This window comes from Emydura macquarii, unplaced genomic scaffold (genome assembly GCF_026122565.2).
Source record: "Emydura macquarii macquarii isolate MOO-44397 ecotype Brisbane River unplaced genomic scaffold, CSIRO-AGI_Emac_v2 contig_2473, whole genome shotgun sequence".
NCBI lineage: Eukaryota > Metazoa > Chordata > Testudines > Chelidae > Emydura > Emydura macquarii.
The window spans coordinates 26,970,416-26,993,033 of NW_027132610.1; the positions used below are offsets into that span (position 1 = coordinate 26,970,416).

The 22,618-nt window shown below is 37.9% G+C and overlaps 1 long non-coding RNA gene across 1 annotated transcript in view; it reads left to right on the plus strand.

The window, feature by feature from the left end:
- The window catches only part of LOC137162870 (uncharacterized), a 47,562-nt gene that overhangs the window by 23,290 nt on the left and 1,654 nt on the right, over nt 1-22,618 (plus strand). The window contains exon 2 of the long non-coding RNA XR_010922534.1: nt 13,683-13,822. This is a non-coding gene — a long non-coding RNA (uncharacterized lncRNA). The remainder of the gene's footprint in view (nt 1-13,682; nt 13,823-22,618) is intronic.

Sequence of the window (22,618 nt, forward strand, 5' to 3'; positions counted from 1 at the left end):
GAACCCTTAGATATTCCTTCAGTCTGTGAAACCAAGCTATCGGTGGGGTTAATCTTATGAGAAGGGGTCTGAAACAAACTGGTTGAAAATGCTGGGGAAAGCTTCATTGTAGGAGATAAGGGAGTTCCTTGTTAGCTAAATTTAGTCTCTAGAAAGTAGGTTATAATTTTGTATGTAAACATTTGTTTCCAATATTCTTACTTACTATCTTCTGAATCTCTGTTCTTTGACAATAAACTTTTTTTTTTTCTCTATAAATATATCTCAGAGCTGTGTTCTAAGGCATAACTAATAAACTAGTGTGTCCTGTTCTTTTGGGAACAGCTGGGCTGGTAATTTTGTGAGTATTCAGTGGTTAAGAGCTTGACAGGAAATTCTCCAAAGACTTAGGTTGGTGTGTGACTATCACTACCTGTACAGAGAGAGCGAGGCCTCTGAAGGCTCAGAAGGCAGTGCTTGTGTTGCCAGATGCTGGTGGTTTCAAGGAGTTTATTCACAGCAGGCATGGACAAGACTTCCTCTTTCTGAGGGCAGGTGGTGACAAGGTACCTCTCAAACTTGGGTGCTCCCATGAAGCATCACACACATAGCTAATATCAGGTCATTTATCTGGTATTCTTACGCTTTCTGTATTAAAACAGAAGCCATCTGGAATAGCTCAGATCTATGGACCCAAGCTTCCTGAGTTACCAAAATCTAATTTCTTTAGCACTTCCATTTATACCATGGGCTCCACTGCTGTACTGTGACAGGACTGTGCCTTCTTCCTGTTGCAGCTTTCATCAATCTCCTCCCTGATTTTCCAGTTTCCTTATTCACCATTCTGGCAATCCAATGGTCTCTTTTCTTTCCTTTGCTCCTTTAGAGAAAGAGATTCATTCACTTCTTATACATGTGGTATGATAACATAAACAAAAAGTGCCAGGTATTAAGCAGCAACTAGAAAAAAACTCACTGACCAGGATGTCCCCATGTTTATTAAGTTCCCCACAACACATGTTGGTCCTCCCTGTTAAGTGCGAAAGACCAAGAATCTTATTTCTGATAGGGAGTTCTTCTCTCATGATTTCTTCCTTCATGGCTTTTCATGAAGTCCTCACAAACGGTATATAGGCTTTTTATCATTGGGGTCAAGAAAACGCAGTGGATGACTTACACTAGAAAAACTGGATTTCTACCAAGCCTGTAATGTTTCCCACCTCAAGTCTACTCAGACACTGCTTCCACTGAGGCTTGCAAGCCAGTGTGTCTAATTTCCTGTTCCATTTATTACAGCTTTGTTATTGTGTAAAGTTTTTCTGGTCTCAGCTTTAAGAACAAGAATTTCCCAGGTAAATAAAACTACATGAAGCTATCAATATATCCTCAGGTTTATACAAGGAATTTGCAACTGTGGTTAAAAGGTAAATCATCACCCTTTTTGCCAACAAGACATTTTTCTTGGTTAAAAAGACACAGTTCAATGCTCAAACATACCAAAAAAATGACAAATTTGCTCAAAGCAATGTTAATTTTTGGAGATGTCACTATTTTCACGGCAACTTTGGATGGCAAAAATCTCCTTTCACCATTGTGACAACAACAACAACAAAAATTCTGTAGTGGCCAAGTGTTAATGTGACTTTTCATTGGTGGTGCTAATTATTTCACATCTCTTTAATGTTGATCTTTTTGTTTCATCCATAGACATCATGTGGCACCAAGAAAGCTTGTAGCCTTCCAGCAGTGAATTTAAATTATATTGAAAATGAATAGACAACATATTTTTCTGCCAAAAATAGACTCCCAAACAAGAAGTAAACCCACTATTTAATTTATTAAGCCCTATATAATCATATGGGTTATGCTAGAAAAATAGATTATAATACCCTTGATATTTTGCAAGTATTTTTCCAACAGAAGTGCCTACCCAAGAAAAACAATTCAAATATACTCATAAGAAATCTGAAACTGTCAATGTCCATAGCAAAGCAGCAAGCTTTGAAAACATTAACTGCCATTCTGTTTCTGATCCTTAATGATCTGTTTTACATTTCCATGGGATCAATGTTGTACAAATTTAAAAAGCATGAGGATGGCGGTTTATATAAATCTGCTATGGTACTGTAAACTTTAATTTTCTGTTTGATCCTGACAAACGTAATCTTTCCTTAAATTCAACATTTTAGTATTCCAGTGAGATCATATTAACCTAACATAATAGTCCTAGGCCTGGTATGAATAATAATTTTATAATTAGAAATTGAAATAAATAAAGAAATCCTCTGGCATTCCAACAAGCTGCTGACCCAAACCATTATAAATCGAAGTAGATTCTGTTCATGTGTGTTACTTCAATCCTAGTACACCAAACCTTTTATTGAAGTCAACTTCATTTAAGCTAAGGTGACGTTTCTGTGACTAACAATGCAGGATGGGGCCTTTAATGTTGGAAGGAAAAAATATTTGGTCACATGATGACTTCAGTGTCATAGAATGTGTTAGATGTTCCAGTGTAACATGAATTTGCTTAAATGATGCACATGACTTCTAAAGTATACATGTCAATACATGATATTAGAGCCAAGAGAAATTTTTCAGCTGAAACATTTTTTGGCAAAATTGCAGATTCAGTTAAAGTGGAATGTTTCACAGATTCATGTCCACTTTAACAAACTGTTCATTTTGCAGGGTGGAAGAAGGGGAGGGGAAGGGAAGCATTTGGTTTCAACGTTTTCCAAATCAAAACATTTTCATTTTTCAACAATATTTTTCAACAATATTAACAAATACTCAAGGCCAAAGAGAAAGGAGAGGGAATTGTTGTTTTGTTTTTCCTGGGGAAAATTTTAAGTTTCTCAGTAGCATATTGAAAGCTGAAAAGTTTTGTCTGAACATTGTCTGAATATTTTCAACCAAAAAGCAGAAACATTTCAGTTTTCGGGCATTATGTTTTTCAAGAAAATATTGAAATTTTCTATGGAAAGCAGACACTTTGGGGAAAAAAACATTTTGTCAGAAAATTTTAAACCAGCCCTTGCCCTATGTATATTTACGTCTATAATATTTTTAAAAAAAACTATATTAAAAGAACTTTAACGTTACAAATGAATTTGGCCTGACAATATTCTTCAGTATGCATAAGCAAGTATCATTATCTTCATTTACCAGTAAAGCAACTGTACTCTTACATTCCAAATTTCCTAATTAAGCAATAGTTAAGCTAGATCAAAAAGAAGCACTCCCTGTTTTCATATCCTTTTAGGTGTCTGGTTGCCAGCAAGGTAACTGAATTACAGAAAGGGTCAATGCCTTAGCTGAGGAAACTTGTGACAAAATCAAGAACAAAAACCACATCTCCTAACTGCTAACCCCACACCTTAAGCTCAAACCTGTATTTCTCACACATCAATTTCCTGATACAGCCAGTATCCGAAGTGCTATTGTCCCATTTCTGGAAATTGTACACAAATTGTACAGATCTAAACAATGGTAAATCTGTCCAGAATAAAAGTCTAGAGGTAATCAAGATGCTAAGCTAACTGTATTTTTGGGACACAAAATATCTTCACTGAAGTTAAGTAAAGCTTATAAAAAAGAAGTGATCTTCAACATTACACTGCGGTCTCTTGAAATAAATGAAACACGAAGATTAATATAGTGTATTCACAAAGATAAGGTGGTACCAGAAACATGGGTGGACACTTTATTTGTGCTCTGTTAACATCCGTGGCAACTGTAAATTATTTCTTCATAACTCATTCTCTTCATATAGATATAAGGAAACAAAATTAGTCAGACTCATGAATTCTGGGCAGCTGTCAGCAATTGAATATAATACATGAATAATCCTACTTCCAATATTAAACATTTGTAATGTAATTAAGGATTTAATTCCTGTCAGCATTCATTGTCTGTAGATGTTGGTATGCATCCTCTGGTGGGTTTCCTAACTCTGCTTCCATGGAGCTTAATCCTGATTCTGCTTAATACATTGTTCTACATTACTTACATATTCAGTCATCAGATCCAGGAAATCCTCCCCCAATTTGCACACTTCTACATTCTCTGCCACACACACACACACACCCCAATTCCTAAAAAAGGAAGTTACAGGCTCTCTATAAGAATCACTTACCGGATCATTAGGCATGATGCTGTCCTTTGCTACAAGAGTTGGAGACATCAATTGATAGATAAATGGTGAAAAAGGCCTCCAAAAGCAGGGAAAGAAGGAAGCAGCAGCTCCATGTTTTGTTCTGCTCTCCCCAAAGCTTGAGTATACCTCAGAAGCCTGGCGCAAGAAAAGATCAACAAATAAACAACAGAAAAAAAAGAGTTGCAAACAAGTGAATTACTAGCTAGTGTCTTGACTCCTCACTGGTCGAGCCCAACCACAGAAAGAGCTGCTGAGAGGCCTTACCCATAAAGGACTAAGGTTCAGTAACGCTTTACCCTCTCTCCACCTTCTCACTTAGCATACTGAATATAAGAATGTGCTTCCACAGGAAGCATCAGCACCAACTCTGCCTGGGGTGAACCATTTCTTGGACCAAACCACCATGACTGCAGTATCAGTCCTGAGCATGAACCATGTCTGTTAGTGTTTTCACCAATCTTTCATAGGGGAAAAAAATCATTAATAAAGTAGGACCACACATATGACATAGAGACCAGGAAATGTGATATAGGTCCCCCAAACTCACTTCCATTCCAGACACCTGAGGGGGATGTGAAAACCGTGATTGCCTCCTTTTGATCTAGCTAAACTATTGCTTAATTAGGAAATGTGGAATGTAAGAGCATAGTCACTTAACATAATGAAATATTTTTTTTAATAGAAATAACGGAGAACAATGAAGTAATATGTATCTGTATGGTTTTGTACTCATTATACAATTGACAACTCTAAATGCATTATTTTAAAAAAAAATGTTGTCTTAGTGTGTTTTCAACTCATCGTACCATACCATACATTTGCAAAACACAATCATGGACATCTCAGTAGTGCTCAGAAAATGGTAGTGCTACAAGCATCTATCATAGGGCTGCAAAAGACCAAATCACCTACTTAGGTAGGTGATCCTGATTGACATGGCCATCAACAAGTTGTACTTGTACCACCAGAAAACTTTACTCATTGGCGAAGGAAGTGAAGCTGATAATCTGTGGCACAGTCATAAACAATAGCTTGGAGGCAGAAAAATCATATCCACAAAAAGCTAAAGTTTCAAGGAAGTGCTACACCTGGGCATACAATTCCTGTTCTATTTATCTTCTTTTTCATTTCCAAGAGTAGTTTTTACCAACTATATCCTGAGCATTTACTTGCATTCATGTCTTTCCCGATTCCTGCACATTTGAGGTTATCATCTTTCAATATGCTGCTAGTACTAAACTTTATGACCTATTTCTGTCAAAAAAGACAACAGATGAAATTCATGATGTGCATGGATGTGTATGTCTAGACATGAGAGAGCTTAACAACAGCTATCTACAATCACTAAAGATGCTGGCATTTCTAATATGCTCAGGCATTTGTCCAACAATCCAAAAATTATTTCTAATACACATGCCAAAGATTGACAACTTGGTGCCCAACGTTAGCATCTAAATCTATATTCAGTCACCTAAGCACCCATTTTAGACACCTAAGTTGTAATTTAAGTGATCATAATGGATATTTAGGTGACTGTGTTTAAGCATCCATATTTTCAAATTGGACCTAATGATTCCACCTCTTTATATAAAATGAAAGCTGACCTTTATCTTATTTGTAGAATAATTTTCCCGTGTGGCAGGTGTGCCTTCACTGAAGCAAAGAAAAGCTTTACTATCCACACACTTGTGAAAAAGAAGACTGTAGCTTCCCCATTCCAAGAGGAAGGGAAAGAACCTCAGATCCCATTACCACTTTTCCCTAGGCCAAAAGGAGCAATCTGCCTTCACCTGTCAACAGTGCTGTCCTTAAGGACAAAAATACCCATTCCGAGAACATCCTCAGATCTCTCTCTTCTATCCTTCCCTAAAATCTTGTGTCCTCATCCTCAGGCACACTGCTATGTGTTGCACCAAGAGCAGCCTTCTTGTGATGATTTCAAGTGATTTCAAGTAGTCTAAACTTGAGACAAATGTGGCTAGGTCCTCTTCCAAGAGCCATTCTAGCTAGCTGGATATGAAGGACAGCATTCTTAGTCACTATGTCAATCTGGTTGCTCAGCAGTGATAAGCATGACGTGACTCTCAGGATTCACACATTTTGATAATCTTTGTTTTGCTGTTCCTGCTAACTGGCAAATTTCATGTATTGGCAACTCCCTTAGTGTTTCTCCTTTCTTTCTGACATCACTTCTCTTGGACTGAGCTTGATCCAGTAAACTATCACCTACCTCATGTGTCTTTCCAGACCCTAAATGAGCCTCCTTGCCATATATCAGGTAATCACTTTTGCCTCTGACAGTGCAGTCTTATGATTTGCTTCCATTCCTTCTGTGCCCATGGAATACTCCCTCTCCGTGTGTTACCTAAGATTAGCATTGTGGAAAGATAAATGAAGCATCTTTCTCTGAAATCCCATTCAATATTGGCCACACTGGACTACACAACAAGGAGGAAGGGTTGAATTTGTCTAGGGCAGCAGTAACATACACTATTTCTGCTTAGCTTTTGAGTGTGTGTCAGGGGGTGGGGAGAACAGAGAAAGGAAAGGCTGTTTCCCTGAGCCACCTTTTCTCTGTTTATGTGGCATGCTCTCTTTTTCTGTAGATATGTACATACATCATACTGTGCTCCTTGTCCTGGTCTGTGCACTGGAGCAGCATGGTAATGTTGTTCTTTTGTGTGTAAATTGACCACTTTTCCTTCATACACAATGACTGTGACCCCTTTGCGTTCTGCACAAAAGGTGGATGGTTGGGCCCTCTATAAGTTAAATGCCCACTTCGACTGTGTAAACTGCCAAGAAAAAAGGTAAAAATGAAAAGCAATGCAAAGAATGTCTCACGTGTATTTGTTCCCCCACTCCAACCCCTTGGTTTCCCCTCTTCATTTTAAAGAGTTTTACTGTAGCAAAACTAAATACTTAATTAAGACAGAAACATCCAACTAAAATACAACTACTGTGCAGCTGTGATTCCAGAGACAATGGTTCACAACCGGCAAAGTCAGCCAATTTTCACCAATTGGGAAAATGAGGGACATTCTGTTGTCAAGGAGCTTTCAATATTTCAGTAATGAGATGGCCGTAGCTAGTGCTGCAGCTAGTGCTATTAATGACCCTTTGAAAATATTTTTGTTAGTTCAGCCATTGGCATAGGAAGATATTGGCTCAGTAGAAGTATATCCCCACCAATATTTTGTCTTATTTTTCATATTATTGCCTGATATACCCATTAATTGAGCTGTTAATGCCTGTTCTATACAAACCTTAAAATAGCAATGTGATCTGGCATTATTCCTCTTCAGTCAACTAGACTTGAGAATGTTTACTGCCAAGAATTTTCCCCTATAAAAAACATATATTCCCTGCATAAGCCTGTTTATGATTTGATCTGATGCAGATATTGAAGATGTTGAACTTAGAAATGAGAGAACCACAAATGCAGGTGCAATTGAATTCAGTAGTTTCACCAGAAAACAAGCATTCAGTTCTATCCGTTGGGGGTAATAGATCCAGAGTGATCTCACATTTGAAGGCTGGTTGCAGGGTGATTTCAGGTTTCAAATTATATTTGGCAGAATAGCAATCAGAAATTGATCGCCTACACTCCTCACAGCACATTTTGGATGGGGAGAGCAGGGTTGCTGCAGGTAATTGAGCTACATTGACAAAGCTGCTTGGGAAACCCTGTATAACCCCTTCTCTCTCTATACTTAGTTTTAGCCAGGTCTATTAGTGCCTATCGATTCCTTTCATAAGCAATACATTTCACCAAATTCCTCCCAACACATGAAAACAGGAACACACATAGGGCACATTTATTGTACATTTTACTGTTGTCCCAACTCAGTGAACCATTAAAAATGAAGTGAATCACTGAACCAAAGTGAGCTGAACAACAAAAACCCAAAATCAGTAAAAATATGTTTAGTTCAACAGCTTTTTATTTCACTTAAAAAGAAAAGTTATCTCTTCTCTGATGTCCGTGACTATGGACAAATCATTTTTCTACATTTTCTTCACTTCCTCCTTATCTCCTGACCTTAACATGTGGATGGCTTAGGTCTTTAGGCGTGTCTCCAAGGCATAAGGTGTGAGAGTTAGTTCATTTTTATGAATGTGCTGCTAGACAGATAAATCTTTTGGTTAGTGACAATAGCCCTGATAGACCAAAAAACATATGTGTTCGCTCGCGGGGACTGACCCTTATTTCCAGAAAAAGAAACACAAATTCTCATCTTTAATAGTAGTGGCACAAAAGAAATAAGAAATTCTGGTTGATCTAATGAGTTGAAGGAAACTACAGCATCTAATGACTCGATTTATTTATTTTTTTAAATCTGCACAGCATCAAATGTATCAAAATATATATAAACTCCACAAGAGTAAATATGTAAATATATATTCTCTATTTACCACTGAGTCTGGGCAAATTTAGCACAGTTCAGCGCAAAGCTAATAAGGGAATCCAGAAGTAATTTACTAATTTTATACTTGGGTCTGAACTGCAATTCATGAGTGTAACCCCAAAAGGCAAAACAACCTGTATGTTTGAGGGGGTAACTGTAGCTACCATATCAATACCAAAGAGTAATATTGTATCACTGGTATAATCCTGTATCCAAAGGACTGTCAGGAATATTACAATATGCAGGTGTTATACAGCTGTGGCTCAAATATTCTCAAACAAACAGGGGAGGATTTTTCCTAATCAGAGGCCCTATTACCTCCAGTGCTCAAAATATTGTGCAATTACTTGAAATGCACCATATATTGCACAGGGGGCGGAAATGTGCTGTCTGTTAGCATTAAGAAGCTGAGCAGCATAAATTAAGCCGGGTGTGATGGAGGTTATAGGTGGAGGATAAAGGAGTTTAGTAATAATACAAGTATAGTCTAGAGAAGAGAAGTTGCTTGAACATAGGCTATTCCATGGTAACACAGGAATACAATCATACAATCAGCTTAAAGATATCTCCTCAGGATATCATAAATGAACTTAAGAAAACAAGACTGAACAATGACATAAGATCCAAACAGAGTGCAGAACGATGGTGCCAGGGAGGTAGGGTGACCAGGTGTACCGATTTTATAGGGACAGTTATGATACTTGGGACTTTGTCTTATATAGGGACCTACTACCACTCACCCTCTGTCCTGATTTTTCACACCTCCTATCTGGTCATCCTACAGGGAGGAAAGGTTAAAATCACTCTCTGTGTGATAATATGGATCAAAAGTCATAACAAAAATACTTACCCAATCAGTAAAGCAGAACAGAATTGTGGAAATGGCAGGTACATGCCATACTCTTCTTCAGTAGAGACCAGCTCATCTCTTGCTATCCCAGGGCCAGATTCTGCCATGCGTACCAAACTCTGACTAATACCTTACTGCAACAGCAATCACACTGATTTGAAGTGGATTTATTTGGGAGAGCTCTCCAAGTAAGGTATCCTATGCTGTGAGAAAGCATGGCAGAATTGGGGCCTGAATGACTTGCAATGAGCCCTATCCCAGGCATTGATGGATTTGTATAGTAAAGTAATTGCATCCTCTAAAAAGGATATTAGATATCGGGTATTAGAATTTGGGGAACAGTCAGCATCCTCAGACATTGAGATAAAGAGTCAGAACTAGAGCTGGTTGAAAAATGGAACACATCTTTCATGAACATTTTCTGGAAACATGTATACCTTTTTTTTTTTTTTTTTAATTTTTGACCAGCTTTCACATATCATTATTTTTCGTCCTCAGAGACTTTAGAGGAACCTGGGGTAAAACACTTTACAACTCCTAACAGGTTTGGACTCTGCATCTCCCATATATCTGCAACACCCCTATTTCGTTAGGAAATGATGCCTCTTTCCACTTCCAACCCCTTCAAAATGTCAATAGGTGCGTAAAACATGCTTTTCCTGACTGTGCTGCCCACTGACACACAGCAGACCTATTTGACATTGCACCATTCATTGCACATGCAGGCAAAATTGTTGCATGCCATTTTGGATTCAGCTTTCACTTTTTCGATGATTGCCCTCTGCCTTAGTGCGTGCCACACTTTTAGTGGGGTGAAAACAAATAGTAAATCATATTTGATAATTTTATAATGTACTTTATATTTATATTGCACCTAGCCTTAGTATCTTTGTTCATGCTGAATGGTACCTTATGTGAGTACTCCCATAGTCTTCACAGAGGACTACTCTGAGTACTGTAAATTGTTATGCAATATGGTACTTTTCACCCAGAGATCTCAAAATGCTTTTTAAAGGAGGTATCATTACCTTAATTGTGGATGTGAGGAAACTGACACACAGAGAGCTTAACTGATTTGTCTAATGTCAGTAATAGCAATGACTTGTTCAATGTTATTAAATCAGTAGCGGAGAAAGAAAATAGAACCTAGATCTCCTGATTGCATGTCGTGTGTCCTATCCACCAGCTGTTCCGCCGCACCTGATTTGGGAGGTGTTACTAAACTACATCGGACTATATAAATGTGTATGTATTGAGGGGAGGGGTACATGATGTATAATATAGTGAACTGTGGACAGCACAGGCACTACTATAATTGTTGATATGTAAATAACTGAAATGGACATAGGTTTAAGCCCTGATGTAGATCTGAATTTCCTTGCTTTTGTAGCTTTTAGTCAGACCCTTAAAGCATGTGGAACAGAATTTTTTGTAGTCTAATTTGCTAGAGTTAGTGCTAAAGTTCCTCATGAAGCAAAGAGCCAAACAGAAATACCTAGGGAGAGGAACAACAGCCAGAAGGTGAGACAAAGACAGAACATGAGAAGTAATCTCAGCTGGCAGGTCCAGCCAGCCACAACAGAGTGATAGTGTAGAAATTTGTTGAGAGATATTTCTAGGACTCCCATGTCCGCACAGAAAACAGGGTATGCATTATGCAGTTCAAAGAACAGGACTCACTGTTACTGCTGCTGGCAGATGTCTATGCATGGTAGCAGTGGATTGCCCCAAGTGTCACTTATATTTCTATCTCAACAATAGCCAACCATCTTTATACACTTAAAATCTGTAGCAAGGACAGGATTGCTTTTTAAAAAACATTGTTGCTAGCAGTATTTTTCATGTGAGATTAATAAATCTAACATTCCAGTGTCTGACACCAAAATAACACCCTCTGTTTGTCATGAATGTGACAGCCTTCAAAGAAAAAGAAGAAGGTTTTTCAGAAGGCTACTCTGGAAATTGTATGCAAGCAAACTGAGATGAGCTGGGAGAATAATGCATACTGGATTTTCAGCAGTGAAGACTATGCATGTGTAGCTGTGAAGCATACCAGAAAGTAGTGTGCCCCCAAAATGGGACTTGGGTCCATTTTGCCTCTTTTCAGGGTCATATGTACCCATTTTGGGCACTTTCACACTTCTCTAATTATAGCACATGCAGATTGAGTGGCTCTGGGAGGAGTGATTTAACAGCAACTCCCAAGTGGCTGTGTGGTCAGCAACTATAAAATAAAAGCATAGCAGCTGACCCAGGGCAAATTCTCAGTGCTTCTGACCTGGAATGAGAAAGAATGAGCAAGTCTAGGAGAAGGGAGAGAGCACAGAGAGTGGATCCCTTTGGTGAGTTGCAAAACCTGCAGAAATATGGTAATTAATGTCACACCAAACTCTGAATTAAATTGGAAAATGTACAAATGATAACAGAAAGGCTTTGACAATGAGAACCTGTGCCCAGTTCAAAGAACCAAGTGTCAGTAAAGAAAACTCAGAATAGAAATATAATCCAAAATGAAACAAAACCAGGTAAATGATAACCAGCCAAAAAAATAAATAAACAAAAGGAATAATAAATGAAAATGACAAGAAAATGCTACATATAAGGACTTAAGGAGGTTCATTCCTTCTTCTCAATTTCTTTATGGGGGATGGATAGGCTCTACTAAAATTGTCTGAGAGCATGTCCTTCCTTACGAAGCTTCAGGGGTAGAGAGAAATTCTACACATGGTACAATCCAGATGGATCCCAATTGTGCTCCAGAGATTGTAGCTCATAGCCCACATTTGGACACGCATATTATTTTTTGGATGTGGGAGTTACTGTACTTTGAATAGCATACATTAAGATATCTCCCGTCCATTGAGACATCCTTAATAAAGGCAGCGTTAATTTGTTTTTAGTGCCCAATTTCTTCAGTATCAACATGTTCTCTAAAAAGCTATTCTGTTTCCACAAAGTCCTCTGTAGAATATGCTCCTTCTAAGATTTTTCTTGCACTTTTAAAAAGTTCCCTCTTGTGCTATTTCTACTATGTACAGTAGGCTGAACTTGAAAATTGTGTTTTGGGACCCTTGCAATATTGTTTTTATTTTGATTATTTAATTGTTTCATCTTTATGTTTTTATAATGCTGTACATACTATAGCATATGCTGTTTACTCCCCAAATCACTCATATTACTTTCCCTTTATATAAAGTCTCATAATGTCTTCTAAAAATGGTTTTATTCTTAATAGCGGAGGGAAGCTCATGTTAACTTATGGTTTAGAATATTATTTTTAGTTTGCCAGATGCTGGCCCAGTTATAAGACAGGTTAATAAATCAAAAGTAAAGATGTGTGGTTGTTTTACTATCTGGCCCTATGGTATTCATAAAATACCCATACCTACTATGGTATTCTCTGCACTCAACACTTTATCTTAACATTTTTCAATATCAGGCAAGAAAACTTGGTCCCATTTAAGTTAGTGACAACACTGCCATTTATTTCAATAGCACCAGGATTTCATCCCCAGTGTAAATAAGTCTTTTACTATAACATCCTGCTGAGAAGAATTGCTTTCAGACCAATCACCTTTCACAGCCAGTGAAACAGCACACTTTAAATTAGCTTGTTCCACACACAATAGTCTAAGGGTACACTGATACTAAGAAAGGGACCCATTGTTGACAACCCTTGTCAGCTGTCACCCTCAATCCTTCATCAAATGATGGTGAAAACTGGTTGTCTGACAGAGTAGACAGGATCAACCAATTTTGAATTTTGCAATGCAAAATAGGGTTGTAAACCAGTTTAATCAGACTTGAGGAATCTTCCTGATTGAGGAAATCTCCAGGTTGCGTAGAGGCAGAATAGCTTAGTGTGGCAGTCTGGGAACTTTATCTAAGTAAACCTTATGAATGGATTTTATAAAATTGCAGTATCACTGAACGTCTCATCATATACTGAATCAGCCATTTGCTATTAGGATTTGTGTCATGTATCTCCAAAACCTGGCCTAGGGAGATTCTACAGGAAAAATTCAGTTTTATTAACCTGAATGGTCTTCAATTCAAAGAGATACATGCTAGAACAATGAGAAGGCTGCAGCTTAAGGTTGTCTGCAGGGTTCTTCTCAGATTGTCTGCAGGGTGTGGGGTTGGAACAATGAAAATGACTCAGCAGAAAAGAAGAGACAATGACAAAAGGTATTAGAAGTTGCCATTAAAGAGGGACACTCTCGCTGAGCTAAGGGGGAGTCTTTTGACTGGTGGACCTAAACAAGCTAAGGGCAGCTTGTTGCAGGTGTTAGAGGAGCATCCATGATGCTGAGACTGAGCCATGGGAGTGGCGGCCAGAAGGAACCTGGAACCTCTGAAGTACTGACTGAAACACAAAGAGAACTCAAGAATGATGAGAACTCTAAGGGATGAAATTGTACACAGGTATTTATTGTTTTTGACTAAGAACTGTGTGTCTTTTGAGCTGTGTCTTTGATTAAAATAGAAACTCCTCTGCAAAGTCTGTGGGTTACTTGCTTCAACAGTCATGTGCCCGTGAAGGGTTAAAATATAAACTGGAGTACCTATGAGGTGACGTTCTGGGGAGGGTGTACTTGAGTGACCAGTGTATCTTAGCAGGTCAGCACTGATACTGGTTGCAAGGTTCTGAGTAGAATGAAAGGTAAGGTAAAAATACATTAACTCCTCGTAACTTTATTGACCAAAAGGTCTGCAAGTCTGAGTTCATTCCTTTCCTTTTTTCTGAGATATATCCAAATCTATATAGATTTTTTTTAAAACATGTTTTTAATTAAAATTGGTCAAAAATGCCAATTATTTTTCACTGGAAATTTAAAAAAAATTAAAATTTTCTGCAGACGTTTTTGTTTCTTTGTTTCTCAATTGAAAATGAAAAAAATCACTTTTTGAAAAATGTTGGGAACAAAAAATTGGTTTTCCATAAAACTTCTTATTTTTGAATGCCGAAAAGTGAAAACGACTGATTTGAAAACAAAATTTTTACTAAAAAAAATCTTTTTACCAAAAATTGTGAACGTCTACCAATTTGTTCACTTTCTGTTTTGTCAGTGAAAAACTGTAAAAATGTGACCAAATGAAAATTTTCCATGAAAATGTTCGGTTTAGTGGAAAAGCCACTTTTTGTCAAAAACAAAATAAAAAGCACCTCTGCCTTCTGTTTTGTTGAAATAATTTTGACCAACTCTACTTTTAATACATTCTAAATAGTTAGCATGGAAAGCATAATACTTGTTCTAAAGATTTTGCAAATTCCCTTGTTTCTTTGGGTTCTCCCTTTGCTATAGACTGAAAAGTACCATAATATTTCTTACACCTCTCCTTTTAAGATGAGATGCACACAGTGGGAAGAGGGGGATAGAGGATTGTCATGGAACCCATATGGTATTGCTGCATAAGAGGCATGGTAGAAAGGCTGCTCAGCTAAGGGTATATATACTCTATGAAGACTATACTGGCATAGCTATGTTGGTGTAGTCATGCTGGCAAAGTCCTAGATGTAGATGCAGCCTACTCCAACAGAAGGGTTTTCCTTTCGGTGTAGGAACACCACCTTCCCGAACAGTAGCTATGTTGACCAAAGCACTCTTCTGTTTACATAGCTGCATCTGTATTTAGGACTAGAGATTAGGTTGGCATAGCTATGTTGGTTAGGAGTTTGGTTTTTTCACATCCTTGACTGACATAGTTATGTCGACCTAACTTTTAAGAGTAGACCAAGCCTTATAAGTTTCCACATCTCCTATGTTTTCAGAAGCTGCTTCTGAGTTTTCCAGAGGGGAAGGGGGTTTTGGGAATGGGTCAACGGAGGGCTACTTTGTCCAGGCTTCCATGGGGCCAGTGATCACTAACTTCTACATAGGAGATGCTGTGGATCGGCTGAAGGCAGCTGGAATAATGGCTGCACTGGCACAGTATTCTGTACACCATGATTTCTATTATTGTTTGTCTTCTATCACTTTTTATCATTTACATTTATACAAGATATATTTATGAGGGGAGAGTTTATCCTTTTGTGATTATTGGCTTTCCAAATTGTTTTCTCCGGGCACTGTTGTAAGAATCTATTAGCTGCTCTACAGTTAATGTGCCACTTACTGTCTGTTAAACAGATTTTCTATTATCTTCTATCCTTTGCCAAAAATAAGAAACAAAAAAAAAAAACCCAAACACAGAAGGATGGGGGAAATAAAAGTTTCTCTTATGTCCAAGTGCGATTCTCCAGGTTCCTGGAAATGTCATTTAACTTTCTGTGTTTAACATGGTGACTACCCAGGAGCTTGGTAAGTCTGGCAGCCTTGGCAGGTATTCATGACAGCTTGTCAAGCCCGAGGCAACTGCACATAGTTTTTCCTCCCCATAATTAATAATTAATTACTAGCCATTATTTTTTAATGAATGGTTCTTTTGAATTCACCAGTATTTATTTTACACAATTTGTTTTGTTGTTAATTTTTTTTTTAAAGTAAGAAAGGAAAGCAATGTGCATTCTTTCAAGCAAAAGACAAGCTAGCTCACTGCCTTCATGGGGGAAATAATGCACATATTTATAAACATACATACCTACCTACACACAATGCATATGATAGAATCATAGAATCAAAAAAGATTAGGGTTGGAAGGGACCTCAGAAGGTCATCTAGTCCAACCCCCTGCTCAAAGCAGGACCAACCCCAACTAAATCATCTCAGACATGGATTTTGTCAAGCCACACCTTAAAAAAATGTGCATGCACACCTATATATACACAGGGAATCAAGCCCTTGTTTCCAAACACAAGTAATTTGAGCACCTTTTTGCAAGCCCAGAAAATTAAACACAGTCTAAACCACATCATGTAAATTGTCTACTAGCTAACAAAACCGAAACCACAACAGAAGTATCATTTCACTGTCATTTCTTAGGGTTCTCCTATCGCTATAGTTAATCCACTTCCTGAGAGAAGGTAGCTAGCTTGAAAGAAGAATTCTTCTGTCGACCTAACATGGTCCACCCCAGGGATTAGGTTGGCTCAAGTACATTGCACAGGGGTGTGCCTGTTTCACATTCCTGAGTAACGTAACTCTTTAGTGTAAACCTGGTCGTAGTCATTTGGAATGCCATGTTCTCTGGAACTGTAAAGAGGTCATTCTCCAGAATGCAGTCATGTGATTGGTATGAACTTCCTCCTCAGAGACATCAAAAGGAACAGTAGAAAGCAGGCTTAGGTTGGACAGAGGAAAAGGTGGATGGAATCATTTTAATCAATGTGAATAATAAATGTTATTTGTATTTAGCCATGTGCTCCAGTTAGTCAGAGAATCACCAGTTATAATGGCAGTGTGTGAAATAATTCTCACTTGATGCAGCACAGCTGGAGTACTTTTTCCGCACTTTGAGAATAGGTTACACACACGCAGATTCCCTTACGGCCTTCACATAGCTGTCTGTTTTTCCAGAACTGAGGAAGCATTGGTAGTTGTATTTATGAAACAGGGCCTGATCCAGCAAACACTTAGCATGTGAGTAACTTTACTGGGGCTGTTCACATGACTAATGTGCATGTTGGCAGGAATAGGCTCAAAGGGTTTGATTCTCTTCTAAACTGAAGTTCTGCTTGTCACAGGAGGATAGGGCAATGTCAAGGAGCAGGTTCCAGTCCCCTGATTCTCAGGGCTGTCACTAGCTCCATCAGGAACTGAAGATGCTTCTAGGCAGCTCTGACTTCTACCACACATGAAGCGGAGCTCTGATACGTCCTGTCTTCACTCTCTGTGTGCCCTCTCCTATTCTCTATACCTGGTATGGGGAATAGAAATACGGGGCCCAAACGAGGTATGTATGTTCCAGAAAAAGTTCCCCTCCATCAAGGGAATTTTCTGCTGGGCATTTGCAGGTGGATTGTGGCCCTTTTATGGCACCTGAGTGGGACAACACGGCCATAGCCCAGCATCAAGTGTGGCTGATAAAGTATAATATTCCCCATACTGGACTCATCTAAGCAAAAAACGTGTTGAAATGTCTGCAGTATTGAGACGTAACAAGGGACATCTCATGGGTAGAAGTAGAGGGATACAATCAGATACAAGTAGTCTTGACAGAATTCAGTTTTTCTGCTTTTTATATAAATATGACAGATAATATCAATCTTTATTTGTAAGCGTTTTCTTCTATTTTTATTGATTTAAGTTTTCACAGTTAAGAGAAATTATGAGGGAGAGAAAGACAATAACTATTTAATGACAATAGACATTGAGATTAAAGAATTTAAAGCTTTATAACTGATAAAACATAAATTTTCAACAACAGATGTCAAAATATACAAAGTAAATGTCCTTAAATCAAATTCTAATAAGGTCTTGAGTAGCATTTTTCTTACTTTGACTATCTATATATTTTGATTATTATTGATGGAAATATTTTTTCATCCATTTGTGTGGATATGGTGAAATTGACCTTTCCGACATTACCAATACAAATCTAATCTTTCCAAGTCTAGATATTTCATTCTATTTTTGCCATTCTTTGAAAAAACATAGCCAGTGTTACTGGAAAGCAAAAAATCCATGTATTAATTAATAAGGGATTAAAGATTAAGGCAAACCTTGTCTTTGCTGCTGCTTTAAGCATGTGAAGGCTGCTGTTCTCAACTAAAATAATAAAAGTAATGTTGCAACCTTAAAAGAAGAATAGATAGCACAAGGGTGAGTAAATGCACCCCAAGTGCCAACATTAACAGTCATATGCACCCAAAGGCTGCTGAGCTTTCAGCTAATATATTGCTTAGGGACAGAAGTGGTTATTTATTGCCAATATTTTACAGATATTTACTTCTATAAACATATTCCCTATAGCCTGTAATAAACTCTGCTTGATAACCAGAGGTGCATGTGCTAGTGGAGATGGGTGACGAGCTGGAGGATCTATTTTTGTTTGTTTGTTTTGCTATTGTTATGGAAGACATCTCCACATAGCCTTCCAAGTCATTTTTCTCAGTGTCTGTGTGCGAAAATTTTGATTCTGGGGAAGACGTTGTGTTTTTGTTAGTTTTAGGTGATTCAAGTCTGTGTGCAGAGGCATCTTAGAGACAGGGAGTTGTGCAAACAGCAGAAGAGTTTGCTGTCTGAATTGGGCTCTGATTAGAATAATTTTTTGAGTCAGAGTTGCTCTCTGGGAACTGGGCGTTGGTGTTGGGCTGAGATTCTTGGGAGAAGGAATTGCCCTGAATGCTTTTTGGTCATCTCATTTCCAGAGTGGTATACACCTGTAAATAAAGCAAATTATACTTGGAATATACTCAGACTGCATCACTGAGTCCTCCTCCACTAGCAAGCCCCTATTATCTGCTTTCCCCCTGTCAAAATGAAAGCATTGGTGTTAAAAGAAAGGGCAACCCTACTCCAACTAAGGCTGTAAAAAGTTGCTTAAAAAAATCCATTTAAACATTCTAAAATAGAATGGTTAAACGTGAAGGGCGGAGCTGTGCTGGGCTCTGCTCCTCACTGCCAAGTGAGAGCTGCCTAGCTGCGGCTTCCCCCCACTCTGCACTTGTCGGGGGAACTGTGCTGGGCTCTGCATGAGCCACAGCTGCCCAGCTGCTCTGGTTTGCGGGGAGCCCAGCGGCTCCCCTCCAGTTTAAACAGTAGTCAGCTGTTTAAAACATTTAAGCAGCTGCTTACCATTTACATGTTTTAACAGTTAGGCTTTTACATCCCTAACTCCAACAAAAATCATTTCTTAGATCCATAACCAAGGAATGAAGTAAGACTGTGCTGGAAACTTTGTCCCTGAAATTATACCAGTTATAGTGATAGTATACCAGTGTATTCAATTCGTGTACTTTAGGGTGTGTATATGAAGGACTTGTAGAGCAATGCCAGGAATAGCCTCTTTTTGGAATTGTTTCCTTTTAAAATACTTTATACTCATTATAAATGTGTTCCTTTCCAAAAGGGGGAGAAAAAAAGCTGCTTTTACAGAAGTATTTTTAATGGACCTAAAGGGTAAATAGTATCTGGCAGGGCTAATTAAGTAAGCAGTATTTAAAGAAGGAATCTTATTCCACTGGAGGCAAGGAAACAACCCTCCCTCTTATTTGTTCACAGTGGATTTTAAAGAAAGGGTTGCCAGGAACTTGCACTTCACTTGAGATGCTGTATTGACAAGAGGATATGTTAGTCAATCTAATAGGTCTTTCTTAGCTATAATGAGGATGAATCTCCCAAAATTGTCTTTTCTCAACTGTAATTTAATGTAAAGATCCAAATAGTGCATTGTGGAGGATAAAAGTCTTTAATTCTTTCCTTTGTGATATTAAGTGTAATATTAAAAAAACATGATGGAATTCTGCAGAAAGAAAGTCTTGTAAATTTTCATGGTTATAAGAGATCAGCTGTTTCCCCAAGTAGTTTCTGTCTGTTTTTTCAAGGACATAAGCCAGTGGAAAAGGACATGTACGATAGACAAGAGAGAATATCTCCAGAGGATCAGATAGCTAAATATCCTTGTTAATTGAAATCAGTCACTTTTCTTCATTTGTTATAACCTTTGAAACCCAGGAACAAATCAAGGAGAAGTTGAAGGCAATATAACAGATATTGAATATTACATTTATGCATGGGGAAAAGTGCGTAGTTGTAGTGCAATGGGGAAAAGAATGAGCTTATTCAGGACTATTCTGGATCTAAATTTCAAACTTAAGTTTGCTCAATTATATGTGCAAAATTTCACAATCAATTTATGCATTATTTATACTCATACTCCCCACTGCTTGGCCTGGCATAGCTAGCCCAGTGCTATCTTTAAGCTGTCCCAATGGCCATCTAATTTATAATCCAAAAGGTTTAGTGCAAACTCAAATTCTCGCCACACTCTGTCCAAGCCAATGTCTGGAAGTAGCGTAAGCTGCCAATATCCTATAGAACCATTTCTCATGTGAGTGCTGAATGTCCAAATGGGAGGTACAGCATTGCCAACTCCAAACAATTAATTGTCATGAGATTGGCTTACAAATAATGAGATTTAAATAAATAAAAAGGTTGGATTATTGTTATTTGTCATTTGATTCTGAGTATTGGGGTATACTCACTTCACATTTCAAGCTTTTCTCAAGCTTTGTCTAGTAAGGGATAGACATTCACTTTTACTTTTTTCAATGAAAGCTAAAATTCTCAAATAGTCACATTAGTCCAGGAGTTGTGGATTAAATAAAAGGACCAAATATTGCATGACTTTTGATAAAATTGTAAGAATTGGCAACATTAGAAATACCCTAGTTTATAGAAGACATAATGACCCAGCGCTTCCATCCTGCCAAATGGAAGTCAGGGACAAATTGTTTTAAACACCAATGAATTTCTGGCCTGCCAAACTAGCCCCCTGACAACCAGCACTGGACACATGCCAATGCTGTGACAATAAAATAAATAAAAAAAAACAACTTCCCTGACCAGACCTACAGGGTGCAGATGGGAAGGCAAAATCCACTAGAGCAGTATGCCATCTTTAGTTTGTGAGAAAAAAACTTCTTTCCCAATGATCAATGACATTCATCTCTGCCCTCAGCACACCCAGAAGTCCAAGAAAACAACATCCTCCAACTGAAACCTAATTATTTAGGAATGCAGAGTGGTCAGCACAAAATGATGCAGACTAAAACAGCTTTGCCCATGAGGAAAAATATAAAGTGTTCTGGGGACAGGTACCATATGGGCCAGAGGAGTCCTGATGTTGCCTGTAAATGTCTCAGTCCCCAACAGGAGACAAGGGATATGGTCAAGGCTGCAGACTGACACTCAACCAACCCCTACTCCTCTCTGAGTGTGGCTCCATATAGGAGCTACACTGCCCATATCAGGGAGTGGGGGAAGAAAGGAAAGAAGGGTGCTAGATTAGTAACTCAAACTGGTGGAGTGTCCATAGCCCTGCTGGCTGCGACTCAGCTTTACTGATTAGTAGAGTAGGCATTTTAGTTATCTCAAACAGAAATAAAAAGACACAATACAAAATGAAGGTGTCTGTACAGGCACCAGTTCTACTAAAACAATCAGTAGGCTAACAGTAACAGCAATGAGCCAATACTGGACGGACCAGTAAGTAAGTTAGTAACAAAAAACCAGCAGGTGCAATATTAATGGAAGACACAAGGGGACCCAGAACTTTGTGTGTTGTGCCATCAATTCTCAGACTTGCAGAGGATATTGACCATAAATAAATAATTGTTCCATTCTGCTTTTGATTAAAATGTTAGTAAAGATACAGAAATACATGTGCAGAATCCAAAATCTCACCAGGACTGAGAAAAATCTATAAAAAAGGTCAAGGCAGGTTTCCCTACTACTCAGTCTTCCTCAGATTAATACCTATTTCCTTGAAGATAGAATTTCAGAAGGATGAGCTGTTTGAAAAGCTATTCTAACTCACTATACACGTATTGCTATACATAGTTGTGCTACCCACGTTATTATACATATCAAGAGCTTGTCTTTCTTAAGTATGATATTACTATTCACAGGAAAGGGAAAAAACAAAGAAAATTTGAAGTGAACTAAAGCTAAATAGAAGTACATGTATTAAAAACAATTTAAGAAATCAGGAATATGATATACTGCCCCGAAACATGGACAAACCAGTTTTTGCACATCTGAACTGAACTGAGCCAGAATACTTTTTGAAAATTGAAACAAACTTATTTTCATAACACTTTACATTTTCTCATACCTTTGCATTTATGCCAAAAATAAAATAAGATAAAGCTTATAAAAGGGGTATTCATACAAGGTTAATATCATTCTGCATGAAGTACTTTACTGATATGTAAATTGTTTTAAAAAATCAGTTTACTGGATTAGTATTCACCTTTTCAATGTGCCCGTCAGCATAGCATCTGGTAGCTCAAGTATAAGAAAAATCTGAGTAACATCCAACAATTTAATATGTAGGCATAAATGATTTGAGGCTTTCCTCATTTAAATAAAAGATAGGAATATAGATTCCTATTTGGGTAGATTATATGAAATGAAATGAATCCTTTTTCTTTGCATATTGAGCACAGATTTTTTTCTAAACTATTCAAAACTGGAAGGAGGTTTCTTTTGTTTGATTTGACTGGGTGAAAAAACTGTCAGGCTTTCTAAAAGTTGGAGAAATAAAAAACCCCACCTTACATTAATTTGAAGATATATTTCTTTTTGGATACCTCTTTTACTTGACTCCTAGCAAAAT